Source organism: Orcinus orca, chromosome 1 (genome assembly GCF_937001465.1).
Source record: "Orcinus orca chromosome 1, mOrcOrc1.1, whole genome shotgun sequence".
NCBI lineage: Eukaryota > Metazoa > Chordata > Mammalia > Artiodactyla > Delphinidae > Orcinus > Orcinus orca.
Window position 1 is genome coordinate 202,489,407 of NC_064559.1, and position 14,394 is coordinate 202,503,800.

Below are 14,394 nucleotides of genomic sequence, written 5' to 3' on the forward strand. Positions count from 1 at the left end.
AAAGTGATACGCTATACATTTTCTACAGATTTTTTTCACACAGAAAATAACCTTGAAATGTACCTGGTAGTAAAAAATTCTGTTATGCTGCTTGGGCAAAATTTCAAATCTTTTTCTGTAGTTAAACTCCTCACCAAGAGCTGTCTGCAATCCCGGAGGCAAATTATAAAAATAAAACCTCTCTGGTTTTAAGTTGCTCATGGTATTAAAACAGGACTCTAGGCTTTGCTTCAACAGAAACAATGGAACAAAGTTCTGGATTTTTCAGCGCTGCAGATCACAGTATAAATTCCTGGAATGCTTGCAGCCCGAGTGAGGGATGGGGGGGGCGGGGGAGCGGGGCACAGTCCTTGCTGCTGTGGAGGCTCTGGCTCCCTGCCTCTTCCAAATGTCAGGCTGATGGAAGAACAGCGATCACATCTGAAGGGAGCTTTTAATTTCTTTTTTTAAAAAAGGCTTTTAGTGGCTTTGACTGGATAATTCCAAACACTAGAAATGGTTCCCCAAATAAACTTCAGTAAATTCAAATTAAGAAAGCTTCAAATTTCCTTACACTCTTGGGAACCTCAAGAAGTCTTGTGGCATAAACAAAATGTTAGAGACTAATTAAATACCTCTGAAACTTAAACAAGCTGCTAGCCTGTTCTGTTTTACAATCATTTTAATTTCTCAAGTTCTTCTCATGGATTTTCAGTAGCCTTTATTTTACAGGAAAAAAAAATGTATCTAAAGTCTGAAAACCTTACATATAAAAAGTGAATTGGCAACTGCACAGTAAAGAGCTTAATTCAAAGTTCAGGTGTCAGTCCCCTGTGGCCAAACAAACCAGGCCTGGGAGCTGTGCAGGGAGGTGGTCTGTTACAAGTGCCTGCAACCCTAAAACACAGGGGACAGCCACACCCTCGAGAATTGGTCAGTCTCAGCAAAAGGAAAGTCTATTTTCTCCTCCCAAAGCCCATGATAAGTTTTACAATGCTATACCCTGATGAATTAATTACAAAACTTAGTTTAAAAATACTTTCAGGAAGTAAAATCTAGATATAAATCTGAGGCAACACAATTGCAACATGTAAAATTCATCCTTTACATTTGTATACAGAAATGCCCACAGGAACAATGGTCAAGCCATAACACCAATTCATAAAATCAGGCTAAAATTTATCCACAGATGTAAACCAAAAGGATCTGCATTAAGATGTTGGCAGGTGGCTCCTGGTGACAAGATTATTGATGAGGGTATGATACCTGTTTCTCCATCTGTTTGTATTTTCTAATTTTTCTAGATGAACATTTGGTTACATGCTGCAAAAAATAAATGATTTTTTAAAAAGAAATACCTACAAAAGCAAAATTAATGAGACAAGAGAAAATGTTTCTTTTGGCTGAGATTAACGTATGCAATTTTACATCAGTACAGTGTGGAAAAGGCCTCAACTTTCCACTTTGCCTGCACAGCAAAAAGTATTGAAGTGGGGCATCCCTGGTGGCGCAGTGGTTGAGAGTCCGCCTGCCGATGCAGGGGACACGAGTTCGTGCCCTGGTCCGGGAAGATCCCACATGCCGCGGAGCAGCTGGGCCCGTGAGCCATGGCCGCTGAGCCTGCGCATCCGGAGCCTGTGCTCCGCAATGGTAGAGGCCATAACAGTGAGAGGCCCGCGTACCGCAAAAAAAAAAAAAAAAAAAAGTATTGAAGTGTTTCTCGTTTCCATCTCCTACCTGTACCCCACAGCAGTGTCCAGAATGCACTCTCCCCAGGAACACCAAATCCACAACAGAGATACAGTGACATTTGGGGTTTAAAATACATTTGACCCTTGAACAGCCCAGGGGGGTTCAGGACATTGACCCTCTACAAAGTTGAAAATTTCTGTATGACTTGTAGTCAGCCCCCCGTATACGCGGCTCCTCCCTAGCTGGGTTTCTGCATCCTCGGATTCAACCAACCTCAGATCATTGAGTACTGCACTATTCATTACTGAAAACCATCCGCATATAAGGGGAACCCTGTAGTTCAAACCCATGTTGTTCAGGGTCAACTGTATTCATAACAGACATTATTAAATAGCCCTAACTGCTTAAGCATTCACAATACCACTGTGAGCCTTTTGGTATATATCCTTCAATTCTCTTTGCCACGCACCACATTACTTCAAACAAAAAATTGATTTGTCTCCTCCTTTTGAAAAGCCACACACCCCCTATTCTTTTTCTTGTTTCAATGTACTTGGTTACCATACCCATAATTATTTAAGTCAAAAATCTAACTTAAACAATCACCCTGAGTACCTCCCAGGTATAAGCTGAGGGTCAATGTCTTGGCAGTCAACTCTGATCACCATGAGAGTCTTGTTCACTAGCTTTTATTTTGCTTCTCCTAAAATGTAAAAATTTGGCAATGGCATTTGAATATGACACATTTTGGAAGAGGTTTAAGCGATTCATTTATAAACACAAAAGAATTTATAGCTACTATACTACCAAATCACTGGGATCTACCATGAAATGAGACGCTTTTATTCCAGTATAATTTTTAAGATTCTTCATCACTATCGCTAAATGAGCTCATTCCCTTCTGTTCAAGACCTCAACTGTCCTCCAGCCCCTTTCACGCCTGCAGATGCGCCTCTATCAGAGCGTATGAAATGACACATCTCTGCTCCCATCGGAAAAGAGGCTGGAGCTCTCCAGGGCTTAGGCATGTAGCCGGGGTAGCACAAATTCACCCCTCTGACTAACTCAAAACTGCCGAGGTTGTCTTTCAGATTCAAGAAGCAGAGAAGGAACTAAAATGTATTGTATTCTCTTCACAAAGCAATTATTTCTAAAACCACAAGTTACATATAAATTCAATTCCAGATTTTTTCTCTTACAGACCTCCACCTAAAAACAAAATCCTACTAGCCTATTTAACAACTCATCTCATCCTCACATGTATTAGCCTTTATAGACTACTATGAAAATTTACCCCAAGCTCATTATTCTTGCTAGATAAAAAAATTTTCCGCTACGTACTTTGTGAAGTTTCTGGAATAACAGTGAAGTATTTTCATCATTTTCTTGGGTGCTTATTACCTACAAGGCACTTTGTTAAGAGCTATAAGGGACACATACATATTACTACAAAGATGTCTGCCCCAAAGATATTTTAAATGGAAGTTATATGTCTAACTTTGTGAAAAGCAATCCCCTTTGCAAAAAAGGCCCTACTAATGTCAACAAGAAGCAAATCTTGAGTGGAAAAAATGTTCCAGAAAATGTGTATTTCATTAAAAATATAAGGAAGGGAATGAAGGAGGGAGGAAGCTGGCAGGAAGGATGGGGATGGCAGAGAGAGAGGGAGGAAGGGGGGAGAGTGGTGGGGGGGGAGAGAGAGACAGAGAGAGAGAGACAGAGAGAGAGACAGAGAGAGAGACAGAGAGAGAGACAGAGAGAGACTGGGGGTGGGGTGATGTAAATAACCATCCAGCCAGGTACAGTGAGGAGGCTCAGGGAATTGCTAGTAACCAAGCTACAAGCTACAGCCCACAGCCACGGGGCTCCAGCTCTGCTAGCAGGCTCCGGCACTGAGATCACAGCCTTTTAGAAACACTAAATCTTACTTGGTGCTCTCCAAGGATTATCCCACAGGGTCCCGAGTTGATGCTGCTTCTCTCTTTTGCCAGTGTAGAGGTAAAATAACGCCCTCAGGCAACAAAGAAGTCCAGGAGGAAGAGCTCACAAAAGGATGAGGATTTGAAACACAGCTGCCTCCTAGGCCAGTGTCCACGCTGGGAGAAGGGGTCTCACTCTCAATCCAGTCACTCACTTCACCTGCCCCCAAAGGTTCCTGTGTCACCAAGGTCACACATCTTCCCTGCAAAGAGCTGACCCCAACTAAAGTGAGACTCGGACTGGGCTCTCCCCGCTCTCCCTCCCTGGTGTTGGGGTGGCATTCTGAATAAAATAGGTCCCCAAACGACAATAGCCCACAAAACGGAAATTCACAGAACTGAAATTATATTGCGCAGCCATGGGCCAAGACATGATTAAGGAGAAGTAATCTTGTTCAGAGCAGAGGGGAACTAACTATGATACATACTGGTGATAACTACCTGATACTGTCCTAGGGAAGGGAACATGAGATAACGTGCACAAAGAACTAACTTTGCACAGTGGCTGACAGACTCAATAAATAGAATCAATTGTACGGATTATGCACAGTAGATTCTACTAAACAAATTACAGAAATCCCACGCCTACGAGTCTAAATTGTCAGCATATGTTCCTTCTTATGAAGACAATAACATTCTGCTTCCCTAACAAATCCGAATTCATCCATTTCTTTTACTCATTTGTTCTACATCGATTCACAGGATCCCACCCAGATATCATTACAGAAATGTACAAGTCCAATGAGGACTGACGTTTAATTGAGATAAGAGAGAATTATGTCAAACACTCACTAACATCTCTATTAATATATATAAATGCTCTAACAGCGGAAGTTGCGAGTATACGTCAATTTTTAAAGTCTGTAATCCACTGATTTTACAGCTTCTAAAGAACACTCTGTTCTTATTTAAGTTAAGCATACTAGTTCACTTTACTGGTTCCTAATCCTTTCGGGAAGGAATCTTAGACCTCTTTGAAAATCAGATAGCACCTAAGGCTCCTCTCCCCACACAGTCACGAAGAGCCGTAAACACAACATCTGGGGCTCAAGGATACCTGTGTTACTATGAAGTCAAGTTGTGAGTTCATGTAAATATGCATCTTGACAGGAGTACTCCTGTGTGACCCTGAAAAAGAACCCCGACTCCTCAGACTGCTCAATAAAAATACTGCACAGATACTCAGGACATTTAATAAGTACAATACATAATAAATAAAACTGACATTGTCAACTTAAATAGTAACTTCTCCGAAGAGAATGGCTCTTTCACACTTTAGTTTTGCCCTGAATTCATATCCACAAAGATGTAAAATGTCAAGATTTCCTAATCTGTCATAAACAGCACTGAAATAGCTCCCACACAGTTACCTTCAAGGATGTCTGATAGTTTACTATCTAAGAAAATGTATCCAAAATTCATCCAAAATCTCACCTGCATAAAATTTCGTTGTAACAGTAGAGTCACGAGTGATTTGGATCACATAAAGGTAAGACAGAGAAACAGGAAGATAGTAAGCCCTTCATTTGGGCAGCAAGCAAATAGTGAGACGTTTACTTCTGCCTATGCAATAAATCAAATTCCAAGAGTTCTCTAATCCACCAACCTGTGTGATCACAGGTGTCCTAGTTGGGGTAACTAGTGAAACAAGACAGCTTTCAAGATAGAAGCAGATCTCCAGCAACTGAGGAATTCTCTAGTGTCCCAATGTGTATCTAGTTACAGATCCAAAGAGGCTCTTTACTCTCACCTAATTTGTAATCTATACTTAATTCATTCCATGTTGCCAAAGCAAAATATATGGATTTTTTAAAGAAGATACTGAAACTGTTCATTTCTTTGTTGTTTTTTTTTCTAAATCCAGAAGTGCCACGATAGGCCAAAGAACAGACAGAGTTACCACAGAGCTAATTTTGCCGGTGGCCACCAATTACAATGAAGTGGACCAAGGTCGGTGTGCCACACATGCTCCTGTGAGGCTCTCGCTTAATGTTCAAGGCAACCCTACACTGTAGGTGTTACCCTCATCTCACAGACAGGTAAACTGAAGATCAAAACGTGTAGAGTAATCCACCCAAAGTCACATGCTGGTAACTGGTGGAGCCAGAATTTAGATCTGGCCTCGTAACTCCAAGGCTCTGTTCTAGCATGCCACAATAAAATCCACACATTGTACATCTCCCAGCACTCAAAGGTTTAGCTGGGTCAGCAATTTTTCCCTTCTCTCCTCCCCTCAACATACACACATCAGGCTCGTTTAAACAAGGTATCATTTGCAAAGTACTGATCCAGTTGTATTTAATACAGAAGCAACAGTGAAGCCTGAGCAACATACTTAATGTGCTTTAACACAGAAAGAAGTTGGAGGGGAACATAACAGTCATTTACTATGAAAACAAAGTTTACCAATTCCATGTACTTTTTGACAATTGCCCATGAGATTTAGAAGACTCCACCTCTCTAAAACTGAAAGGGGTCAGAAATAGTGTTAGTTAAGGGTCACTTTTTCTTGAGTCAATACTTTGCACGCTCTGATTCAACCATGAATTTAATTTGCTTTAGCATACAGACAGTAATTTATTTTCCAGCCAATTCCTGAATTTATAATTTTGATGGAATCAAAACCACAAATAGATGGTATTAAGCTTAACACTCAAATCTGATCTTGCTATCGAATACTCCTATGATCACACCTAGCAAGGAAGAGATACTTCCTGAATAATATATTTAGCAACTAATAAAACTCCAAAAAGCAAGTAAATCTGCAATCTTAAACCCCTCGTTCAAAAATCCAACCAAGATTGAGACTACTGGTAATTACTCCTTTTTATCTGTCTGGATGACAGTGAGAGGGGAAACTGTAATTTCAACTCCAGTGTTAATCCTACAAAAATTACAATCCATATGTGTAAACAGACAAAGATCAAAACTGCAACTAACGACCACTGTGCTGCCGGCAGCATAAATCTGGTCGAAATGAACATGGGTTTCCACTGATGCCGGCACTAACATCTTCACAGCGAAGGGACCAAGGCAGGAGGTGGAGCGCAGTGACCTCCCATTCCTCACAGGGACCTGAGACTTTCTGCTTTACTTCACAGGAAAACAGGTTCTGAAAACCTCATAGCTTAAAAACAAAAATACACCCAACAGAACTAGAAAGGCATATTCTATACCTCAAACTGGCGAGAGATGGAAAACTGAACCTAAGAAACCAAATGGTAGAAAAATAACAGAAGGCACAGAAATTTCAGTGTTGCCCATTCTAAACTGTCCCTCAACTTCAAACACCACACATAATTCTGTTTGGGGGTTCTAAACACGGGTGAACAAACCAGTTTGCCCTCATTTTTGTGGCATGTGGTGGCTCAGGAAACCTACAAAAGACTGCACCAAGAGGTAGGATTATAAGTACAAGAGGAAAAGATTGTTTATCACTGTAGCTTTAATAGAAATAAGGGGGAAGATGAATTTTAGTCTAAGTATTATTTACTGCTTTTCTTTTTAATCAAAGCAAAGATAATCCTCTGCAGCTCCACATAACGGGTAACATACAGCTCTTTCATTAAGGGTGAGATTAGGTTTTGGTCATTCAGATACTGATTAAACTAATAAGAACATATAAAATTTAAAGTTCTTAAAGTATCAAAATAGCAAGGATTTCAGACGTCATAATCTTATCTTAGAAACTGGTATTTTTATATACACACACATACAATATCATTATTTTATCATTAAAACAAATCTCTTACCCCTGAAGCTATTCAAATATTCTTTGTAATATTAAAGTATATTAAATTTACTATAACAATTAAAATAACTACACCATCATATAATGAAAACTTCTATCAAAAAATATTTTTAAATTTCAGAGTCATGACCACAAAAATTAGAAGAGGAAATAAATAGCTACAATAAGTGCTTCAGAATGCTGAGGATTTTCTAGTCTCTTACCCATAATCCCTCAGGACTTTTTCTCAATATATGTGCCAAGTTTTAACCTTTTAAACAAAGTTACTTCCCCTCAATTTTTAGAGAAAATTTAAACAGAACAGAAAGATAAATGCTTAAGAAATTTGAAAAATGAAAGCACAGATTACTAAGCAGCAGTTCCGTCTGGCCTACAGTGTGGGTAAGGGTGTTAAGGACTTACTAAACCTTTAAGGAACAACTGAATAAAGAACTCTCAGTAAAAGCTTCAGGTGGAAAAAGCCATATTACATTTTGTTACAAATCCAAGAAGTTTTAAGTTTTATACATGCACGCATATTCTAAAGACTCTATTGTGGGATAAACACAATTAAGAATCACCCCTGCCCCACATGAGGAGAATTCAGGAGTGCACACAAACAGGTTAGGGCAACTCCTTTCTCATTCTTATTTCCTTTCTTGCTTTTCCTCCAGAATGAGCCAAGATGCTAGAATAGGAACAGCTTTATCAGCAAACAAAACCTCTTAAGAAGCTACTGCTTCAAACAGTTCATGAATTCTTAAAGGAAAAGGTAAAAAATAAAAAGCCACGCCCCCATAAACATTTTGACAAAACAAACAAGATCCCTATCTTTTGTTGGTGTCACATCATGAGAGTGAAGGAAACTAATAAGCATGATTTTACTCAATTCTACCACAAACAAATCAGAATTACACTTAAAATCAGTTTCTAGATTTAATTTTTAGAGTGTATGTTAATTAAAACACGTTCATGATCTATAACATTCAGCTTAACAAAACTTTTAAAGTTATATTTTACTCAGTGGAAGAGTCAGTCATTCTCAACAAAAGAACACTAGTGCAGAGGAGGACACTAAACATCAGTGGCTTCTTGAAATCATCAATAAAACAAAATGGAAGAATTCCACAATCCTAGACACAATCCCTCTGCCATCCACACTGCTGAGGGAGTTAGGCCAAGGCAATGTCTCACTCGGTTCCTGTGGTTTCCAAACGGATTTCAAAAATAATACACAACTTAAGAGAAATGAAATATTTATAAGAAGCTCAAACCAACAAATATGTCATTAAAAAAAACCAAAACACTTAATAGACAAGGGCTGGAAAGGGATAAAAATTTAATCTGCTATTTTTTTTAAAAGCTGTTTGAGGTGCTCAAAGGAATACAATAAATCTGTTTAATCCATAAACCCCAAAGCAAAAATAACTCAAGGCATTAGTTTTCACCATAACTTAGCTTTCCAATACCAAAGATTTCACTTAATCACACTGCCTTATTATTTAGGATTAAAGTGGGCAATTCTAAAGTGAGTAGTGAAAATTCATCTTGGCTAATTAGCAAAGCCTTATAAAACACTGCTACTTATTCAGTGTAAGTGTCCTGCTTAGAAACATTATAAACAAAAACTAGATTTAGGCAAGGCGGAGCTGAACAATTTAGTAGCTGGGCGAACCTGGGCAAACCATGGAACCCCTCAAACATCAGTGACCTCATCTACACAGGAGGAAAATGATTCCCTACTTTGCAGGGCTATTGGGAGGATTAGCAATGATGTACACGGAGCACCAAGCACAGCGCTAGGCACAAGACAGACGTGCTAAAGAAACGAGTAACTGCTGTCATTGTCACCATCAACAGAAAGCGGTTCATCACTTGACGACATGATGTGCGTGTAAGTGTCAAATCATGAGATGTGTCCCTATCAAAATACACTGTAGTGAATGAATTCAGCCAAGAACTCTTGTAATGTCTGACACTGGTTTAATCTGAGCAGTAATAAAGAAAAACGGTTGCTTTCCACATTTATCTTCTTCACTTTGAGAAACAACAGTAATGTTTTCAAATAACTCCTGCTTCTCCAAGTCATTCAACTTCCTAAACTATGTCGACCAAGCTATTAACATTAATAAAAGCAACTGTCCTTGGCGGCACGCAGAGTATGAGCAGATAACGTGAATGCCAACAGGAGCACCGTGTGAGCCTGTCTGAAGCTGCAACTCCCAGTTCCCCACACAACCTTTAACGGTTAGGAAATGTCTATTAATTTTTAACCAGCTTGAAGGTATCCTTGGGGTATTTATCCAATTCCTCAGTTCTTCAGAGGCAACTTCAAATGTAAAAGTATATACACTCTCCTCTCTGTAGTTCTACTGTGAACATGGAAGTTCATGTATTGGGTTGGCCAGAAAGTTCCTTCGGTTTTTGAGTAAAAATAAAAGACACATTTTTCATTTTCACCAAGAACTTTATTGAGCAACGTATTCACTGTTCTGTTCCACTACCCTCTGCCATTTTTCAGGCAACTTCATAATTCCAACTTCCCAAAACTTTTTATCTTTTTGAGCAAAGAACTGTTCCAGGTGCCTTTTAGAGTCTTCTAGGGAAAAGAAAATTTTTTCCATTAAGAGAATTTTGTAAAGACCAAAATAAATGGAAATCCGAAGGTGCAATGTCTGGTGAATATGACAGAGAAATCAGAACTTCCCAGCCAAGCTTTTTTCTCTGGTCATCAAAGTAACACGCACTGCATTATCCTGATGGGAGATTATGCATTTTCTGTTGACTAATTCTGGATGCTTTTTGCCAAGTGCTGCTTCCAGTTGGTCTAATTGGGAGCAGTACTTGCCGAAATTACCCGTTTGGTTTTCCAGAAGGAGCTCATAATACAGAACTCCCTTCCAATCCCACCATATACAAAAACTTCTTTGGATGAAGACTGGCCTTTGGTGCGGTTGGTGGTGGTGCATTTCACTTGCCCCACAATCTCTTCCGTTCCACATTATGGTACAGTATCCACTTTTCACTGCCAGTCACAATTTGTTTTAAAAATGCAACGTTTTCGTTATGTTTTAGTAGGGAATCACATGCAGAAATACAATCAAGAAGGTTTTTTCGCTTAACTTACGTGGAACTCAAACATCAAAGTGATTAACATAACCAAGATGGTGCCAATGATTTTCAGCGCTTGATTTGGATATTTTCAGTATGTCGGCTATTTCTCACACGGTATAACATTGATTCTTCTCAATTAATGTTTTGATTTGATCGCTATCAACTTCAACTGGTCTAGTGACCGTGGAGCATCGTCCAACGCGAAATCTCCAGCACAAAACTCCACAAACCACTTTTGACACATCTGATCAGTCACAGCACCTTCTCCATACACTGCACGAATCTTTTGGGTTTTTTTTGCATTTAGGCTGCTTTTTTACCTTTCTTGAAATAATAAAGCATAATACGCCGAAAATGTTGCCGTTTTTCTTCCATCTTCAATATTAAAATGGCTACACAGAAATTCACCAATTTTGGGCTTCCCTGGTGGCGCAGTGGTTGAGAGTCCGCCTGCCGATGCAGGGGACACGGGTTCGTGCCCCACTCCGGGAAGATCCCACATGCCGCGGAGCGGCTGGGCCCATGAGCCATGGCCGCTGAGCCTGCGTGTCCGGCGTCCAGAGCCTGTGCTCCGCAATGGGGAGAGGCCACAACAGTGAGAGGCCCGCACGTACGGGGGTGGGGGGGGGGGGAATCACCAATTTTGATAAGATTCGTTTTAAATGCATGCTGATAATGACAGCTGTCACAATGCAATCTAACAAAACCGTTTCAAGTGAAGTTAAAGACAACTAAGCGCTTACTAGAGCCATCTTACGGCAAAAACCCAACAAACTTTTTGGCCAACCCAATACTGTAACAGCTCTGTAAACAGAAATGTAAAACTGCCTAAGAAAAGGAAAAACTCGATAAGTTTTAAAAACAATAATGAATTCATAATGTAGAAAAAGAACCCAGTATTTTTATCTAGGCAAAGCACAGCAAATTTTTTTTTTTACTTTCAAATTACAATTGGATTTTTAAAAATCAACAATTTTGAACTCCCTACATTCAATTGAGGTCCTTTTACCTTTTAGGAAACTTAATAATTAACCCTTTTTTTCTGTATGAGGCAAATCCCACCTTCCAGTTTCCACATGGACAGGAGAACCAGGATAACAACCTTAGAGCACAGCATATTTCCTAACACACTCCATTATGGTATATATTAAGAATTTTGCAAATTCATCCACTAAAATACAGTTGAAACTCTGCAAAATGCTTTGAAAACCTGTAGTTAATCCATAAATTTCCCTATGAACAAGGTTATACACAGCAAGAATCAAAGGCACAAAAATATCAACCGGGCTTCCCTGGTGGCGCAGTGGTTGAGAGTCCGCCTGCCGATGCAGGGGACACGGGTTCGTGCCTCGGTCCGGGAGGATCCCACATGCCGCGGAGCAGCTGGGCCCGTGAGCTATGGTCACTGAGCCTGCGTGTCCGGAGCCTGTGCTCCGCAACGGGAGAGGCCACAACAGTGAGAGGCCCGCGTACCACAAAAAAAAAAAAAAAATCAACCAACTTATTTACCTAAATTTAGAGCAATTCAGTAGCAGTAGAAGTAGAATTAGAAATCAAAAAAATTCCTAAATTCTTACTGTTGCAAAAACATTAAAGCTGCACTAAGCTTTTAAAAACAGACCACAAAAACAGCAGGATCAACCAGGCAGGAAACCCTCAGAGACAGGTCACCCAATGTTCAGCAAAGGCATCACTCAGCTAGTGGCAGCGAGAGCTCCACTGGGGACCGACTAGGACACTGCTCACTTGGGCCCAAGGCGACAAGCTCACAAGCCATGTAACATCTAACGCTGGGGCCCTATCTCCACAGGATCGTAGCCACCTGCAACTGCCCCAAGCCCTGCTCCAACACTTGCCAACAAGAACTAGGGATGAGCGCCCTGTAAGTGGGCACAGGACCTGCCCACCAGGCACCCAGAAAGCTCAGGGCCCATCTGCAATCATCCTCAGGCACCATGGCTAGGCCTCTGTCATCCAGCCAGGCCTCCACTCTTCAGCTTTGGCCAAGGAACCTCGAAAAGAGCTGTCGGCTACTGGGGAAGGTCAAGACATCAAACTCCACTGAAGCCCACCTGTTCGCTTTTGTTAAATGTATTCTCTAATGTTAACTTTAAATGGAACCAGTGCTATCACTTCTGCTGTTGTCCACCACAGGCAAAAGTAGACAGAAAGCAGAGTATTATGAAGAAGAAAAGGCATGCAAAACCTGGGCTCAAGCTCTGACTCTTGACACTCATTGGCAGACAGAGCTTGGACAAGTTATCCACCCTTGCTACGTGTCCATTTCCTCATCTGGAGCTGGTACAAACCACGCAGAAGCAGAGGCTAAATGGGAATACCCCCGAGACTGCTCAGTACCACTCAGCACTACTCAGGGCTCACTGCTCCGTCTGGCTGCAGCACCACACAGCCCACAAGGCTCCACGTCTCCATCAGAGCCTCTTGCCGCATCTCTGTTTCTACTTGTTGTCCAGCAATGTCCTGTGACCTCTCATGTCCCCGTGAGTTTCTTTCCCCAAATCTTTCTGTCTTCCCCTCCTCAATGTTCTTCACAGGCGTCCTCCCCACTGTGCTCTGCTTTTCGACAACAAAGTAGCATCACCTCCTCTCCCAGAGGGCTCCTGCCAACCCCTTCCCTATTCTAGAGCCTGTACACACATCAACTAGAACACCTAGTAAACCTGACCCACACTGAGCTGCAATAAAACAGACGATAAACTCCTCCCCGGATGTTTTACTCATCTCTCTAATCTCCCCTACCAATCCTGCCACTGAGTGCAGTGCTGGTGGGAAAGGGGCCAGTATGTCCATTTGCACAACTGAGTTTCAAACAGAAAGACTCATGTGGGTTTCTAGGTGGCTCTCCCTATACACCACCCCAGCAATAAATAACCAACACTGCTAAAAGAACACCCAATCCGGTCCTTCTTCCTGGAGCTCTCAGCCCCGAGAACTTGACGGGGCCCACCCCTGTGTCAGTCAAGTCACAGCCTCTGAAAGGCTATCCCTGGCTACCCGTCCACAGTCACACCATACGTAACCACCTGCAACACACACACACTTTATTAACATTATAAGATTTGTCTTGTTCATCTGTTGGTTGGTTGTCCCCTCATTCTCCAGAATGTAAATTCCATGAAAGCAGGGACCTGGGTTATGTTAGTTCTCTGCTGTAGCTTCCAGCACCTAACATAGTGTCTGACACAGAATATACTTGTTAAATAACAAGGCGGGGGGATGGGGGGTGGATATCTCCAGGTTTTTTATGTGAACAATTTTAATTATGGAAACATGAACTATTTCCTTTTTAAACTGGTTATAATTTAACTGTTCTGTGGTGACTAAAAGTCACCTTAGATAAATACTAAAAACTAGTTGATCTCAGGGACTATTTACAGCTTTTAGAAAAGATTATGTGAACCTGTTAAGGGATCTCACGGCACTGTGCTCTTTATAGCTCGTTACTGTTTCTGTTACAAACTTTGTCTTCTTAACTGTCTGGCTATTAGCTATAAAACTACTTGCTGCTACAAATAACTCTTCTAATTTCCTCCTCCTAATTTGCTATAGACAGGAAAGTCAACAGGTTAGAAGTAGGCCTAAAGTAAGAGAGAAGCAGCCTACAGTGAGGCCCCGCCACGGGAAGGGAGAGGGAGGACCCACTGCTTCCTTAGAGCTAATACAAGTGCTCCATAAATACTGACTGATTAACTGACTCACAAGCTCAGTAGCTCCTCTGCAAGAATCACATAGGTAGCCAACCATCAACCACATTCTGTCAGTGGCACTTACAGGTACCACGGACCCACATGCTGCACAGAGATGTTCCTTATTATTATCTCTCCTGCTCTTGACAGCAACCCAGTGAGGTTGGGTATATAGCACAAGGACCATTCCATG

General features: G+C 41.1%; 1 protein-coding gene across 10 annotated transcripts in view; it reads right to left on the reverse strand.

Annotated features, from left to right (window-relative positions):
• Positions 1-14,394, reverse strand: part of PRDM2 (PR/SET domain 2) — a 117,032-nt gene that overhangs the window by 50,461 nt on the left and 52,177 nt on the right. The window lies entirely within an intron of this gene.